Here is a 13,494-nt window from a genome sequence, read left to right on the forward strand (position 1 = left end):
TACTGACTTTCATTCATGTAGTGTTCTGTCCAAGGATAGGTTTTTCACTGGAAACCCAGCATTTTCCAGTCTCTCCTATTTTCTGCCTTCCTCTTTGTTTCCTCATATGATCCATATATTTTAATGTCGTCTATCATCTGATATCTTCTTCTATCCCGAACTCTTCTCCCGTTCACCATTCCTTCCAGTGCATCCTTCAGTAGGCAGTTTCTTCTCAGCCAGTGACCCAACCAATTCCTTTTCCTCTTCCTAATCAGTTTCAGCATCATTCTTTCTTCACCCACTCTTTCCAACACAGCTTCATTTTTTATTCTGTCTGTCCACTTCATACGTTTCATACTTCTCCATATCCACATTTCAAATGCTTCTATTCGCTTCTCTTCACTTCGTCGTAATGTCCATGTTTCTGTCCCATAAAATGCCACACTCCATACAAAGCACTTCACTAATCTCTTCATTAGTTCTTTTTCCGGATATCAGCAGAAGATGCTAATTTTTTTTTTATTAAAAGCTTCCTTGGCCATTGCTATCCTCCTTTTGACCTCTTGGCAGCAGCTCATGTTACTGCTTGTAGTACATCCCAAGTATTTGAAGCTGTTCACTTGTTCTACTGCCTCATTTAGAATTCGCAAGTTTATCTTCTGTATTTTTCTTCCTATGATCATGGTCTTCGTTTTATTGGCATTTATCTCCATCCCATACTGCTCACAGCTGTCATTTAGCTCCAGTAGCATATCCTTTAGTGTCATTTCCTCTTCTGCTAACAACGCCATATCATCAGCAAATCTTATGCACTTTATTCTTCTTCCTCCTACTATCACTCCTTCCATGTTCTGAGAACAGTTCTTTACTAAATCCTCCAAGTAGCCTAGATGTTGAACAGGATAGGTGATAAAGGACAACTTTCACGCACTTCTCTCCCAATTTCACTTCCTGCTCACATTTCTTCTCCTATCCTGACTTTGGCTCGTTGTTTCATATAAAGATCACTGAACAGTCTTCTTTCTTTTCAATGCACGCCAATTTTCTTCAGGATCCCATATCATTAAAATTAACTCGATAGATACGTAACTTCACTATGCTGCATATCTTTAAGTACAAATCTACATGTTCTCTTTTATGTTCACCTTGTCTTTCCCTTGATCTCCATGTATTTCCCGCTTTCTCCGTGTCTGCTCCTTGTTTTCTCACCTTCTTGTTCTCCTTCTATTCCCCTTGTTTTCTTTGGGTACTTCTCTTATATTCTCCTCGTTTTCTTAGTATTCCCCTGGTTCTCTTTATATTCCCTTTATTCTCCTTATATTCTCTCTGTTTTTGCATTTCCCTTCCTCTTCTTGTTTTCCTCTAATGATCGTTGTCTTCCCCTTGTTCTCATTCCATTCCCCTTGTATCCCCCTTGATATCATTTCATGCTTCATGTTCTACTTGTACTTTCCTTGTTTTACTTGTTATACTAGTCTTCCTCTTCTCCTGTTCCCCTTGTCTTCTTAGAGTACTTCTCTTGTTCTCTTATATTCCCCTCGTATTCTTTGTATTCCCCTGGTTCTCTTTATATTCCCCTTGTTCTCCTTGTATTCCTCATGGTTTCGTATTTCCTTTGTTCTTTCTGTTTTCGATTTATTATCTTTCTCTTCTTCTTGTTCTCATTGCATTCTCTTTAGTCCTCTTGTCTCCACCTTTATGTCCTTGCATGCTCCTTGTTCTACTTGTACCTCTCTTGTTCTACTAGTCCTCCTCTTGTCAGCCTTGTATTCCACTTGTCCTCCTTGTATTTCCCTTCTTCTCCTTGTATTCCCCTTGTTCTCCTTGTATTCCTCTTGTTCTCCTTGTATTCCCCTTGTTCTCCTTATATCCCCCCTGTTCTACTGTATTTCCCTTGTCATTGTCTTCTAACTTGTTCTCTTTGTATTCTTCTTATTCTCACCTTGTTCTACTTATCTTTTCCTCGTTCTCCTTGCCTTCTCTTTCTTCTTCGTGTATTCTCCTTGCTCTTCTCGTCTTATCCACGTTTTCCTTTTCTTGTTTTTCGTTTCCTTGTATTTCACTCTTTCATTGTGTATTACCCTTGTTCTCCTTGTCTTTCCCATTCTCCTTGTAATCTCCTTCATCTTCTTGTATTCCCCTTGTTCTCCTTGTACTCCCCTTGTTCTCCTTGTATTACCCTTGTTCTCCTTGTCATTCCCTTTCTCCTTGTATTCCCCTTGTTCTTCTTGTCTTCCCCTTTCTCCTTGTCTTTTCCCCGTTCTCCTTGTATTCCCCTTGTTCTCCTCTTATTCCCCTTGTTATCCTTGTATTACCCTTTTTCTCATTATCTTCCCCTTTCTCCTTGTATTCCCCTTCATCTTCTTGTATTACCCTTCTTCTCCTAGTCTTCCCCTTTCTCCTTGTATTCCTCTTGTTCTCCTTGTATTCTCCTTGTTCTCCTTGTCTTTCCCCCGTTCTCCTTGTATTCCCCCTGTTCTCCTTTTATTCCCCTTGCTATTCTTGTATTACCCTTTTTCTCATTATCTTCCCCTTTCTCCTTGTATTCCCCTTGTTCTTCTTGTCTTCCCCTTTCTCCTTGTATTACCCTTCTTCTCCTAGTCTTCCCCTTTCTGCTTGTATTCCTCTTGTTCTCCTTGTCTTTCCCCCGTTCTCATTGTAATCTCCTTCATCTTCTTGTATTCCCCTTGTTCTCCTTGTATTACCGTTTTTCTCATTATCTTCTCCTTTCTCCTTGTATTCCCCTTGTTCTTCTTGTCTTCCCCTTTCTCCTTGTATTACCCTTCTTCTCCTAGTCTTCTCCTTTCTCCTTGTATTCCTCTTGTTCTCCTTATATTCCCCTTGTTCTCCTTGTCTTTTCCCCGTTGTCCTTGTAATCTCCTTCATCTTCTTGTATTTCCCTTGTTCTCCTTGTCTTCCCCTCTCCTTGTATTCCCCTTGTTCTCCTTGTATTTCCCTTGTTCTCCTTGTCTTCCCCTCTCCTTGTATTCCCCTTGTTCTCCTTGTATTTCCCTTGTTCTCCTTGTCTTCCCCTCTCCTTGTATTCCCCTTGTTCTCCTTGTACATCCCTTGTTCTCTTTGCAAGTGAGCGAAGGGTTGCATTTTTCCGTGAAGCTCAGTTCCGAAATTATTTCCTCATACCCAATGAAGAGAAAGGCGTAGTTCTACAAATTACATCAATGTATGCTTTACAGGTAAGATGTACGAGCTTCGGAGATGTTAAATGGATGTGAGCAGTCAATTTACTCCTTCAGTCTGCAATGTTCATGAGTGTACTGGTACGTTCAATAGACAGTACGTGCTGTTACGTCGGGGTAATATTAATCGGTGCATAGTGATGTTTTACGGAGTCCCTCGATAGTATCCCAGGGATATTTCGCTGGTTGGGGATAGTCTAAATAACGCCCCACTCGTTTTTAGCGATAGCATTTGTTACCTGGCTACCATTATGTACATGTACCTGCCTGAGTCGCCTCTGAGGATTTAAAAAGCCGCTATATCACCTATAGTTTGCATGTTTATTGGACCTGACTATACAGTACGTTCTACACGCGGAAGGAAGGACTTTCATCCGCCCACTCCATACACACACGGAGTTCTAATGCAAATATACTCTCTATATCTGGAGAAATGGCAAAATTGAATTATTTGAAATGATGATTTCTTGAGTAAATAAAGAAAGGAAATTGCCTTCTCTCATATTGAGTAAATATGTTTGGATCACTTCCCTTGATGGTGACATCAGCACATTACTCGTATCGTGAATTGCATTATCGTAGTTATCATTACAATTTTGTAGTTTTTGTGTCTTGGATAGCGTCACTCTATAACTAGGGTATCAAAGTTAAATAGCAGTTGGAAAGTCTTATTTAACAAGAAACATAAACATAAACTGTATCATTTAATTAGCGTATGTGATGTAATTTCTTACTTGAGATCTTTCATCTATTAATTTTAAGCGTGCAGTTATCTTTTGTGTCACTTAAGTCTACTACCTTCAGTTTTATGTCAATTAACTTTTGTGTCACTTAAGTCTACTAACTACCTTCAGTTTTATGTCAATTATCTTTTGTGTCACTTAAGTCTACTAACTACCTTCAGTTTTATGTCAATTATCTTTTGTGTCACTTAAGTCTACTAACTACATTCAGTTTTATGTCAATTATCTTCTGTGTCACTTAAGTCTATTAACTAATTTCAGTTTTATGTCAATTATCTTTTGTGTCACTTAATTCTACTAACTACCTTCAGTTTTATGTCAATTATCTTTTGTGTGACTTAAGTCTACTACTTACCGTTAGTTTTTTGTCAAATATCTTTTGTGTCACTTAAGTCTACTAACTACCTTCAGTTTTATGTCGACTATCATTTGTGTCACTTAAGTGTACTAACTACCTTCAGTTTTTATGTCAATTATCTTTTGTGTCACTTAAGTCTACTAACTACCTTCAGTTTTATGTCATATCAGTTTGCAGCGAAAATCTTCGTCCTTTCCTCTCTCCATAGATTAGGCCTTCGACATATTCCGACCTCTCTCCATGTTTGTACTCTGTCATCTAATGCAGCTTTCATTTTGGGCATTCGTGAATCTTCATCAGACATTGTTTTCATTTCTCACTAGTCTTCAACTTATATTTTTCAGAGTACACGGTAGCTATTATGTTCTTATAGCGTAAATTTTCTTATGTTTCTATTTTGTCAGGTATATCCTTTTACCGTTCTTATAAATCTCATTTTCGCTGTTTCTTTTTTCAAATTTTCTAATCTCAGTTATACTTCATTTCCGTATACTACTGAAATACTGTATTTACAATAACTATAAAAAAAAACCGACTGATTTATCATCTTGGGCCTTGTGTTTGCTCTCTTGTAACGTGTCCAAGTATTAATTGATTTTTGTCTGTTTATTTTATTTTCAATGTCGTTGCTTGCAAGCGGGATACATATAATTAGAAATTCATTTCACAACTCCTCGATTGAAGATATTTCGTAAAAGAATTTTTTAAGCTAAAGGCCTCATTTTAGTTTTCTGGTTGAAGTTTTTTAAAGGTCTATCGTTTAGTGATTTTGTTCAGTCTATGAACAAATGTCTATAGCTAGAATTTGTCGTCCCAAAATGTTATTAAATCGTCAGAGAATAATAGTGTACCGGTACATACATTTCTGTTTTTCTCATTCATAATGAAAAAAATCTTCTTTTGAGCTCTCCATTTTCGAATAACGTGTTCAATAAAATATTAAAATAAACCAAATAATCTCGAATGGATCGCATTGAAATTCCTAACGAAATATTGGTAGAAGCAGAACAAGTAAGACAAAGAGCCATACCAGGAAAATCGCGAGGTCGGTATTATAAGCAACTTTCACTATTTAACAGTGCATCAGTTATTCATACTGCAGATTTCAAGAAGGCATATGACTCGGTTACGAAAGTTATATAATATTCTTATTGAATTTGGTATCCTCAAGAAACTAGTTCGATTAATTAAAATGTGTCTCAGTGAAAATTACAGCATAGTCCGTATAAGCCATGTTCTGTCAGATGATTTCCCAATTCACTGAGGACTAAAGCAAGGAGATGCACTATCACCTCTGCTTTTTAAATTTGATCTAGAATATGCCATTAAGAAAGTTCAGGATAACAGACAGAGTTTGGAAATTGAATGGGTTACATCAGCTTCTTGTCTACGCGGATGACGTGAATATGCTAGGAGAAAATCCACAAACGATTAGGGAAAACACGGAAATGTTACTTGAAGCAAGTAAAGCGATAGGTTTGGAAGTAAATCCCGAAAAGACTAAGTATATGATTATATCTCGTGATCAGAATATTGTACGAAGTGGAAACATGAAAATTGGAGATTTATCTTTCGAAGGGGTGGAAAAATTCAAATATCTTGGAGCAACAGTAACAAATATAAATAATACTCGGGAGGAAATTAAACGCAGAATAAATATGGGAAATGCGTGTTATTATTCGGTTGAGAAGCTTTTATCATCCAGTCTGCTGTCAAAAAATCTGAAAGTTAGAATTTATAAAACAGTTATATTACCGGTTGTTCTGTATGGTTGTGAAACTTGGACTCTCACTGTGAGAGAGGAACAGACAATAAGGTTCTAAGGAAAATATTTGAGGCTAAGAGGGATGAAATTACAGGAGAATGGAGAAAGTTACACAACGCAGAACTGCACGCATTGTATTCTTCACCTGACATAATTAGGAACATAAAATCCAGACGTTTGAGACGGGCAGGGCATGTAGTACGTATGGGCGAATCCAGAAATGCATATAGAGTGTTAGTTGGGAGACCGGAGGGAAAAAGGACTTTTGAGGAGGCCGAGACGCAGATTGGAGGATAATATTAAAATGGATTTGAGGGAGGTGGGATATGATGATAGAGAATGGATTAATCTTGCATAGGATAGGGACCGATTGCGGGCTTATGTGAGAGCGGAAATGAACCTGCAGGTTTCTTAAAAGCCATTTGTAAGTAAGTAAGTAAGTCACTATTTAATAAATGACGAAAAAAGAAGACGGTGAGTGACATGTTAAACAAAACGGTTACAGTACGTCAAGTGCACAATGAAAGGTACTGGTCCGTTAAGTCGTACTTCACTTACATAGATGCACCTCTATTAAACATTCTTTTCGATTCAAATACAATAAAATAATTAAACAAACACATCTGAATTGACCTGTATTTTCTAAGGAGTTTTTATTCCATACAAAGGAGAACTGTATAGGTAAATGTTTCAAATAGACCCAATTTTCAGTTCTGTGTCTGTATCTATACTAATAATAAATCTGTAGCCGAAATTGTTCTGGTAATTTTCGATTTTCCAAAAATAATTGGTCCTAACATATATAATTAACCACCCTGAAACCGAAAATAGCTTTTTTGAAATTTTTGTTTGTATGTCTGTCTGTGTGTCTGTCTGTGTGTCTGTCTGTATGTTTGTTACCTTTTCACGCGATAATGGCTGAACGGATTTCGATGAAAATTGGAATATAAATTAAGTTCGTTGTAACTTAGATTATAGGCTATATGGCATTCAAAATACGTTATTTTAAAGGGGGGTTATAAGGAGGCCTGAATTAAATAAATCGAAATATCTCGCTTATTATTGATTTTTGTGAAAAATGTTACATAACAAACGTTTCTTTACAAAGCATTTCCGATAAGTTTTATTCTTTGAAAAATTTTGATAGGACTGATATTTAATGAGATAAATGAGTTTTAAAATTAAAATAACTGTCATCTAAGGCCGTGTAATGAATAAAAAAAACAAATGACTTCGTCTATAAGGGGCCTTGGACACAACAATCGAAAGCTATGAAACATAGCCTACAGACAATGTTTCTGTCTTTGTATGAAGTATAGGAAGCTAAATTAACCGATTTGTATAATTAATTATTATTTCATCATTGGAAAGTGTAGTTTCTCTAGATGAACATAATGCTATAATGTTAGTACAGTAAGTTGTGAGTGAATTGAGGACAGGTAAGATTAAAATAGCTTCTTATGCACAGAAAACTTGATAGGTTATTCTGTATATTCATTTCCTGTATTTCTTATAATAATATTTTATCTTAGAGAATTAACGAACAAAGAGAGTGTATTGATTTAGTATGCAGTAATAGTACGTTAGCTTAGCAATCCATTATTTTATAATTCAAATTTTAACTATGCTCAATTGAATCGTGTTAAAATACATAAAATATATATGCAATAAATGCAATGCAAAAAAATTGGGTAATGAGCCAAGCAGATTATGTTGCGCTGTTGTAAAAGCTGTTCCTCCTGAGATTCAAGAGCTCCCACAACAAATTAAAAACTTTCTAATTCGAGTACATCCGTTATCAACACACTTTTTACATAGTATAATATAATATAATATAATATAATATAATATAATATAATATAATATAAACATAATAATAAATCTGTAGCCAAAATTTTTCTGTTAATTTTCGCTTTTCCAAAAATAATTCGTAATAACAATTATTAACATGTTATAGGAATTGTCATTGCACCAAATGAGTGATCTCTTGATCAAAATGATCGCATTTTAATATTTTAAATACAATTTAAATTAAGTAACATATTAAACGATTTATCCTTCTATCAAACACGAAATTTCCCTGGATCAAACGTCCTATTTTAATTATGTAATTACTTTATATTTATTTCTAACGGGTGCAGCGGAGCGCACGGGTACGGCTAGTTTATAATAAAATTATATATCTATCTATTTTGAACTGGTAATGGAAATTACGGGAAAACGGCTGAACGGATTTTAATAAATGGCCTCTCATTTTGAAGCTTGGAACCCAATTTTTTTTTTCGGGAAAAATAGTAGTTTTCAGTGAAATGTCAATTTTCCTACATAATTTTCCTATTTTCCAAAATCCATCTGCATCAGTTTTGAGAACTAGCTAATCGCATTCAGGAGAAGCGAAGCGAGCATCAAGTCGGCCGTGTTGCATTTCAGAATAAAACAAAACATACACTACAGTAAATAATATTACACGAAGGCCATGATCTGCAAGAATACTGACATATTTAGAGCTCAAATTAAATTAGTTATTAAAAACTTAACTTACTAAAAATAATTTCGATTCTGTGGTGTGTAATTTTCTGGGTACGGCTGTGTATTGCATATTAAAAAGTACAAAACTTGAGGTGGTTTGATGACATTATTACTATTAGAAATGAAATATTGTTGTAGTTAATGCCGTGATGTGACTATTTTTCATTAATTATACATATAAATGCTATATTGATGATATGAAAGTGAAAGAGTTATTTAAGTAGATGTAGAGAATAACTTAAATTAGATTTTGATTTCTATATTTTACTGAGTGGCGGCTATATAGTATATACTGAAAGCTATAAAACTTACGTAAGATAATATTATTATTAAAAATCAAATATTTTTATAGTTATTAATCAAGTGGGGTTGGGTCTTTTTCATATATTTAATGGCGGTGTGGTGTAGGTATTTATATGCGTGGTTCTCTTCAGTATTGGCTCGACAGAGAGTATCTTTCATTATTATGGAAGCAAATAACTTTCACAGTGTCTGGTATTCTTCATTGAAAATAAATCTGAAAAATGTTTATTTGAACGTCTAATGAACTTAGTTTGCAGCATTTGCTGCACAAGCCACTAGTTAATATTATATTTGTAATAAAATTGATACTTTTTTGTTAATATAATATGAAACATAACAGGCCGTATATATCGACTGTAACAATGACAGCATCCGTGGATAATAAAGAAGGCTGTGGAATACCATATAAATTGCAGTTTCACTATTTTCTTATAGTTTTCGTAAAATAAAAGCATATGAATAATTTAAAATCAATTCGTATTAAATAATAACGTGAACGTACTATAAAAGTCGTATTTACATGTTTTGAAATAAGCAATCTCAGGAAAATAGCTTTCCATCTCGCCATGTTTGCTAAAGTTCTCGGTAAACGATATAATATCGTACCGGCATTTATCCTCTGTTTGTCCGATGCGTTATCATCAAAGCTCGGAACTTGGGGACTTGTGTCTTTGCACGTGACTAAGCGACCGGACTTCAATGTCAACAAACTCCCGCTTCCAGCACGGAGGTACTGTCAGGTCTGCTACAAAAGTGGTTTCTGGCTGCAACAACATATTGATAATATTATGGTAGGTTGAAACACGTAATTTCATAGCATATACATAATAAAAATAAACATGAGAAATATATCAAATTTACTGTTCTCCTGTGTACATTTTATTACAGTATATGATTACCTACATTCGAAGATTTTCGATAGTAGACTTAAAATACTGAATTTTTTCACTGTTACTGTTTTCTGTTCGATTTTCAGCAGTTGCTAGCTGATCTCGTATCTGAGAAAGATAAGTATATCCTAAATTTTTCTCGAAAATAGTTTTCAATTAGTGTGTCACTACTAGGGCAGTCCCCTCTACGAATCGATCCATGGCTATGGACAGATTTTTCTCCAATTTGAGGGACTGCAATGTCTTTCAATGAATTCCGTTTCCAGCCTGTAGTTTGTGTGTGGCACAACTTACAAAATATAAACTCTCCATTCGAAAAAAATTATGTATCTCCTCCGAATTCTCCACGAAATTCTGTATCTAAAATTTAAAAAAAAAAAAATGTATTTTCAAATTTCTATAATACCCATTCGAATAACAAGAATTTTCTAATTCCTCAAACAGACCGTTTACTTTAATTCTCTGAATGTCATTGGCTTCGACATAACAGTTTCTTCGTCCGTCTTCCTGTCATTAGTTGTGGCCACTTTCTTAGTACATACGACTGTCCCTGAGCACTTGCAGCGTGAGCTTTGTGTGCGTTGTACCTGTAACCTTACTCATGAACACGACACAAGTCCCCAAGTTCCGAGCTTTGGTTATCATACAAAAAACCCAACTATTACCTCACTGTCATTCCCATTTGCATATCCTACTTACCGCCCAGTCGCAGATATTCGATTGTAGTTGTTTCTTCCCCCTCTCGGCAGGAGGAGAAACTAAGCTGTGTTCCTGCATGCAGACCAAGGATAGAACAGCCCCCCAGTGGAACATTAGAGCTGTATCAGACCCATTAGAAAATGTGTGTGCGAGCTGGAGATTTAATTGCAGTGATATCGCCCCACAGCAATTTCTCAGCTTCTTTGTTTCTCCGTTCTGAACAGTTATCGCCAGAGCTAAAATACTCCCGTTTCTCGTAGAAACGTTCAATACATTGATACCCTACAAGTTTCTCTTACTATTTTTTCAACATCGAAACTTATCGAGACAAGCGATTATTTCATTGTTCTTTCAGTCTGTTGTTTCATCTAATAATATCCCGCGTCTGTGGCTCAGCTATAATGCGCCGGTCTTCCACGTAATGTATGTATGTATGTATTTATTCACACTGCAATGGGTATATACCCGGTGGCAGTGGTAACTAATTACACTCAATAATGACAATAATAAACGTATTAATTAAAAATACAAATAATAATAATAATACTAATAATTAATACTAATAATAATAATAATAATAATAATAATAATAATAACAACAACAACAACAACAACAACAGGGAATATACTAAATTAAATGAAACGATCACTTAAAATAACATTTGAAATATTCTAATTTGTATCTTAAAACTAAGATCGAACTAAAACCCACGAGTATGATATGTTCATATCTGCACAAGTACCTTTCAACATTACACTCATTTCGCTGTCAACTCACTCACTGCACTGGAACTACGACACATTTCATTGATTCTATCCTGATTTCACTAACACTTCAAAAACATTTCACTGTTCAAATACTTTGCACTGCCACTATAAACTATAAAGCTTCACTGACAGGAACACGTTTCACTTACATAGCACACTTCACTGACACGACATACTTCTTCACTTGTACAACACACTTCACTGACACAACATAATTCTTCACTGATACAACACTTCAATAACAACATATCATTTACACCCTTTAAATACTGTGTATAATTACCGTCTATTAGTAAGGTCCTTAAGCCTATTTTTAAATACGTTTTTGGTTGTTGGTAAAGTCTTTAGTAAGTCTGCAGGTAAAGCATTTCAGTCCCTGATAGTACGATTGAGAAAAGACCTGTTAGATTGATTGGCTGTTGTGAAATTTGTAATGAAAAAAGCAGACTTTACAGAGGTTTTTCATGACTCATGATTCATCCATGATTCATTCAATTACGGTAGAGAAAACATGCATTCTGCTATTGATTAATGGCAGTTCATTATGGTGCTATAACCTGTTCAGTTGTTTTTAAATAAATTAAATTTCAAATATCCGCGTTGTTCTCTTTGCAATAAAGATAATAAAATTTTTGTGTTTTGCAAGGATGAAAGAGGTAAGTCACTGCCGTGAACATGAACATCATGATTATATTATAAAAATGTCAATCAAAATGACATCTTTCTTGCATCGGAATTACCTCACTGAATACAACTCGTGCTTGATATTTGCTCTGTGTTAATTTTATTGAGCTTTTAAACTCATTATTTTATGTTGCCATAAGATAATTTTTTCTGGAACTTCGGTCTCGAAAAAAATATGACAACATACATTCGTTAAGCTCAATTAAATCATCGAGAAATTATCAGCACTCGTTGTATTATACAGGGACATCATTTTATTTTTACTTCAATTTTTATTGTACCTGAGTTTTTGAATGTACTTCACTCCCACCCCTTCTACTAGATCCAAGACCGTATATACAGTCATAGTAGCCTTATGGTCATAGTAAACAGTACGTTCCAAAAATATGTTCGCGTTTTCCAGTGACGAAAGAGATTTCAATATTGCATCATTTTCCATTTGCCTACGTCGCATCCCCCACCTGCTTCTATTCGCCTCTCTGTAAATGCTAGTGGCTGGGCTGTCTTAGCTCTTTTCTGAGAACATTAATTTCTGTTAGGAATTGGACGTCTACGTAATATTATACAATTGTTTAAAATAACTTAAATAAAAGGGTCTCGTTAAGTAATTAACTGTCACGTGATCCCCCCCTTTCTAAGACCCTGCGACAAAACCACTTGAACGGACAGTAGATAGTATGTCTGAGTAATTTTATCTTTTCGGATCGGGCAGAAGTGAAGATTGAATTTACAATACGTAAGGTCTCTTTTATAGAGTAGGTACAGAATTATTTCAACATGAGTTACTGATACGAAGTACGAACCTGGTAATTGGAATTACGTACAATAGTCTATAGTGCGATAATATGCAAAAAAGAACTGAAGCCTGTATCGAAATGAACGGCCACCATTTTCAAAAATGTGTTTAAATATCCATATTACGATTGTTTTTCAATTTAACTTCATTCTCTATATTGTACGCTAATGTGCTGTAGACAGTATAATATACACTGCATAATGAATACGTCCGCATGGAAAGCTCAGTTCGTGAGTAAAAACACTTATTGTTAATACTGTACTGTATTTTGATTAAACAAAAACCTAATGAAATTTATCAAACTCAAACTCGCGATATTTCCTAGTTTACGTAAATGGATGAACTACTTTTCTTCCCTCCTATACCTAGTAAAGTGATTTGTTTGTATATTACGCCAGTATCATCGAACTCCAGTCGTGGAAGGGGGTAGCAAACGATGTTTCCGGTTCTTAATAGTTGATTCAAAGGTATAGCCTGGTTAATATTAGAAATGTTAGTAAAAATAAAATGATGTCCCTGTAGAAGATAATTTCCTCAGTAAATCTACATACATCTTCTGTAGTTAGTTTTGCAAGAAATGTCTATACAATAGTAAACACAGAAATCTCCATGGCTTCCTAGACTCAGCTTAACACAAAACATTCAAGTTGTTTCATAGTCACTGAATGAGTAATTAGCGCTATACTCTATTCCTTTTAACATAAACTAAATAAGAGTTTTCTTTCACAGTATATTTAGCATGCAAACTTTATTCATAAAACAAAATGGGATTGCTGCTTG

This window comes from Periplaneta americana, chromosome 5 (genome assembly GCF_040183065.1).
Source record: "Periplaneta americana isolate PAMFEO1 chromosome 5, P.americana_PAMFEO1_priV1, whole genome shotgun sequence".
In the NCBI taxonomy this organism is placed as follows: domain Eukaryota; kingdom Metazoa; phylum Arthropoda; class Insecta; order Blattodea; family Blattidae; genus Periplaneta; species Periplaneta americana.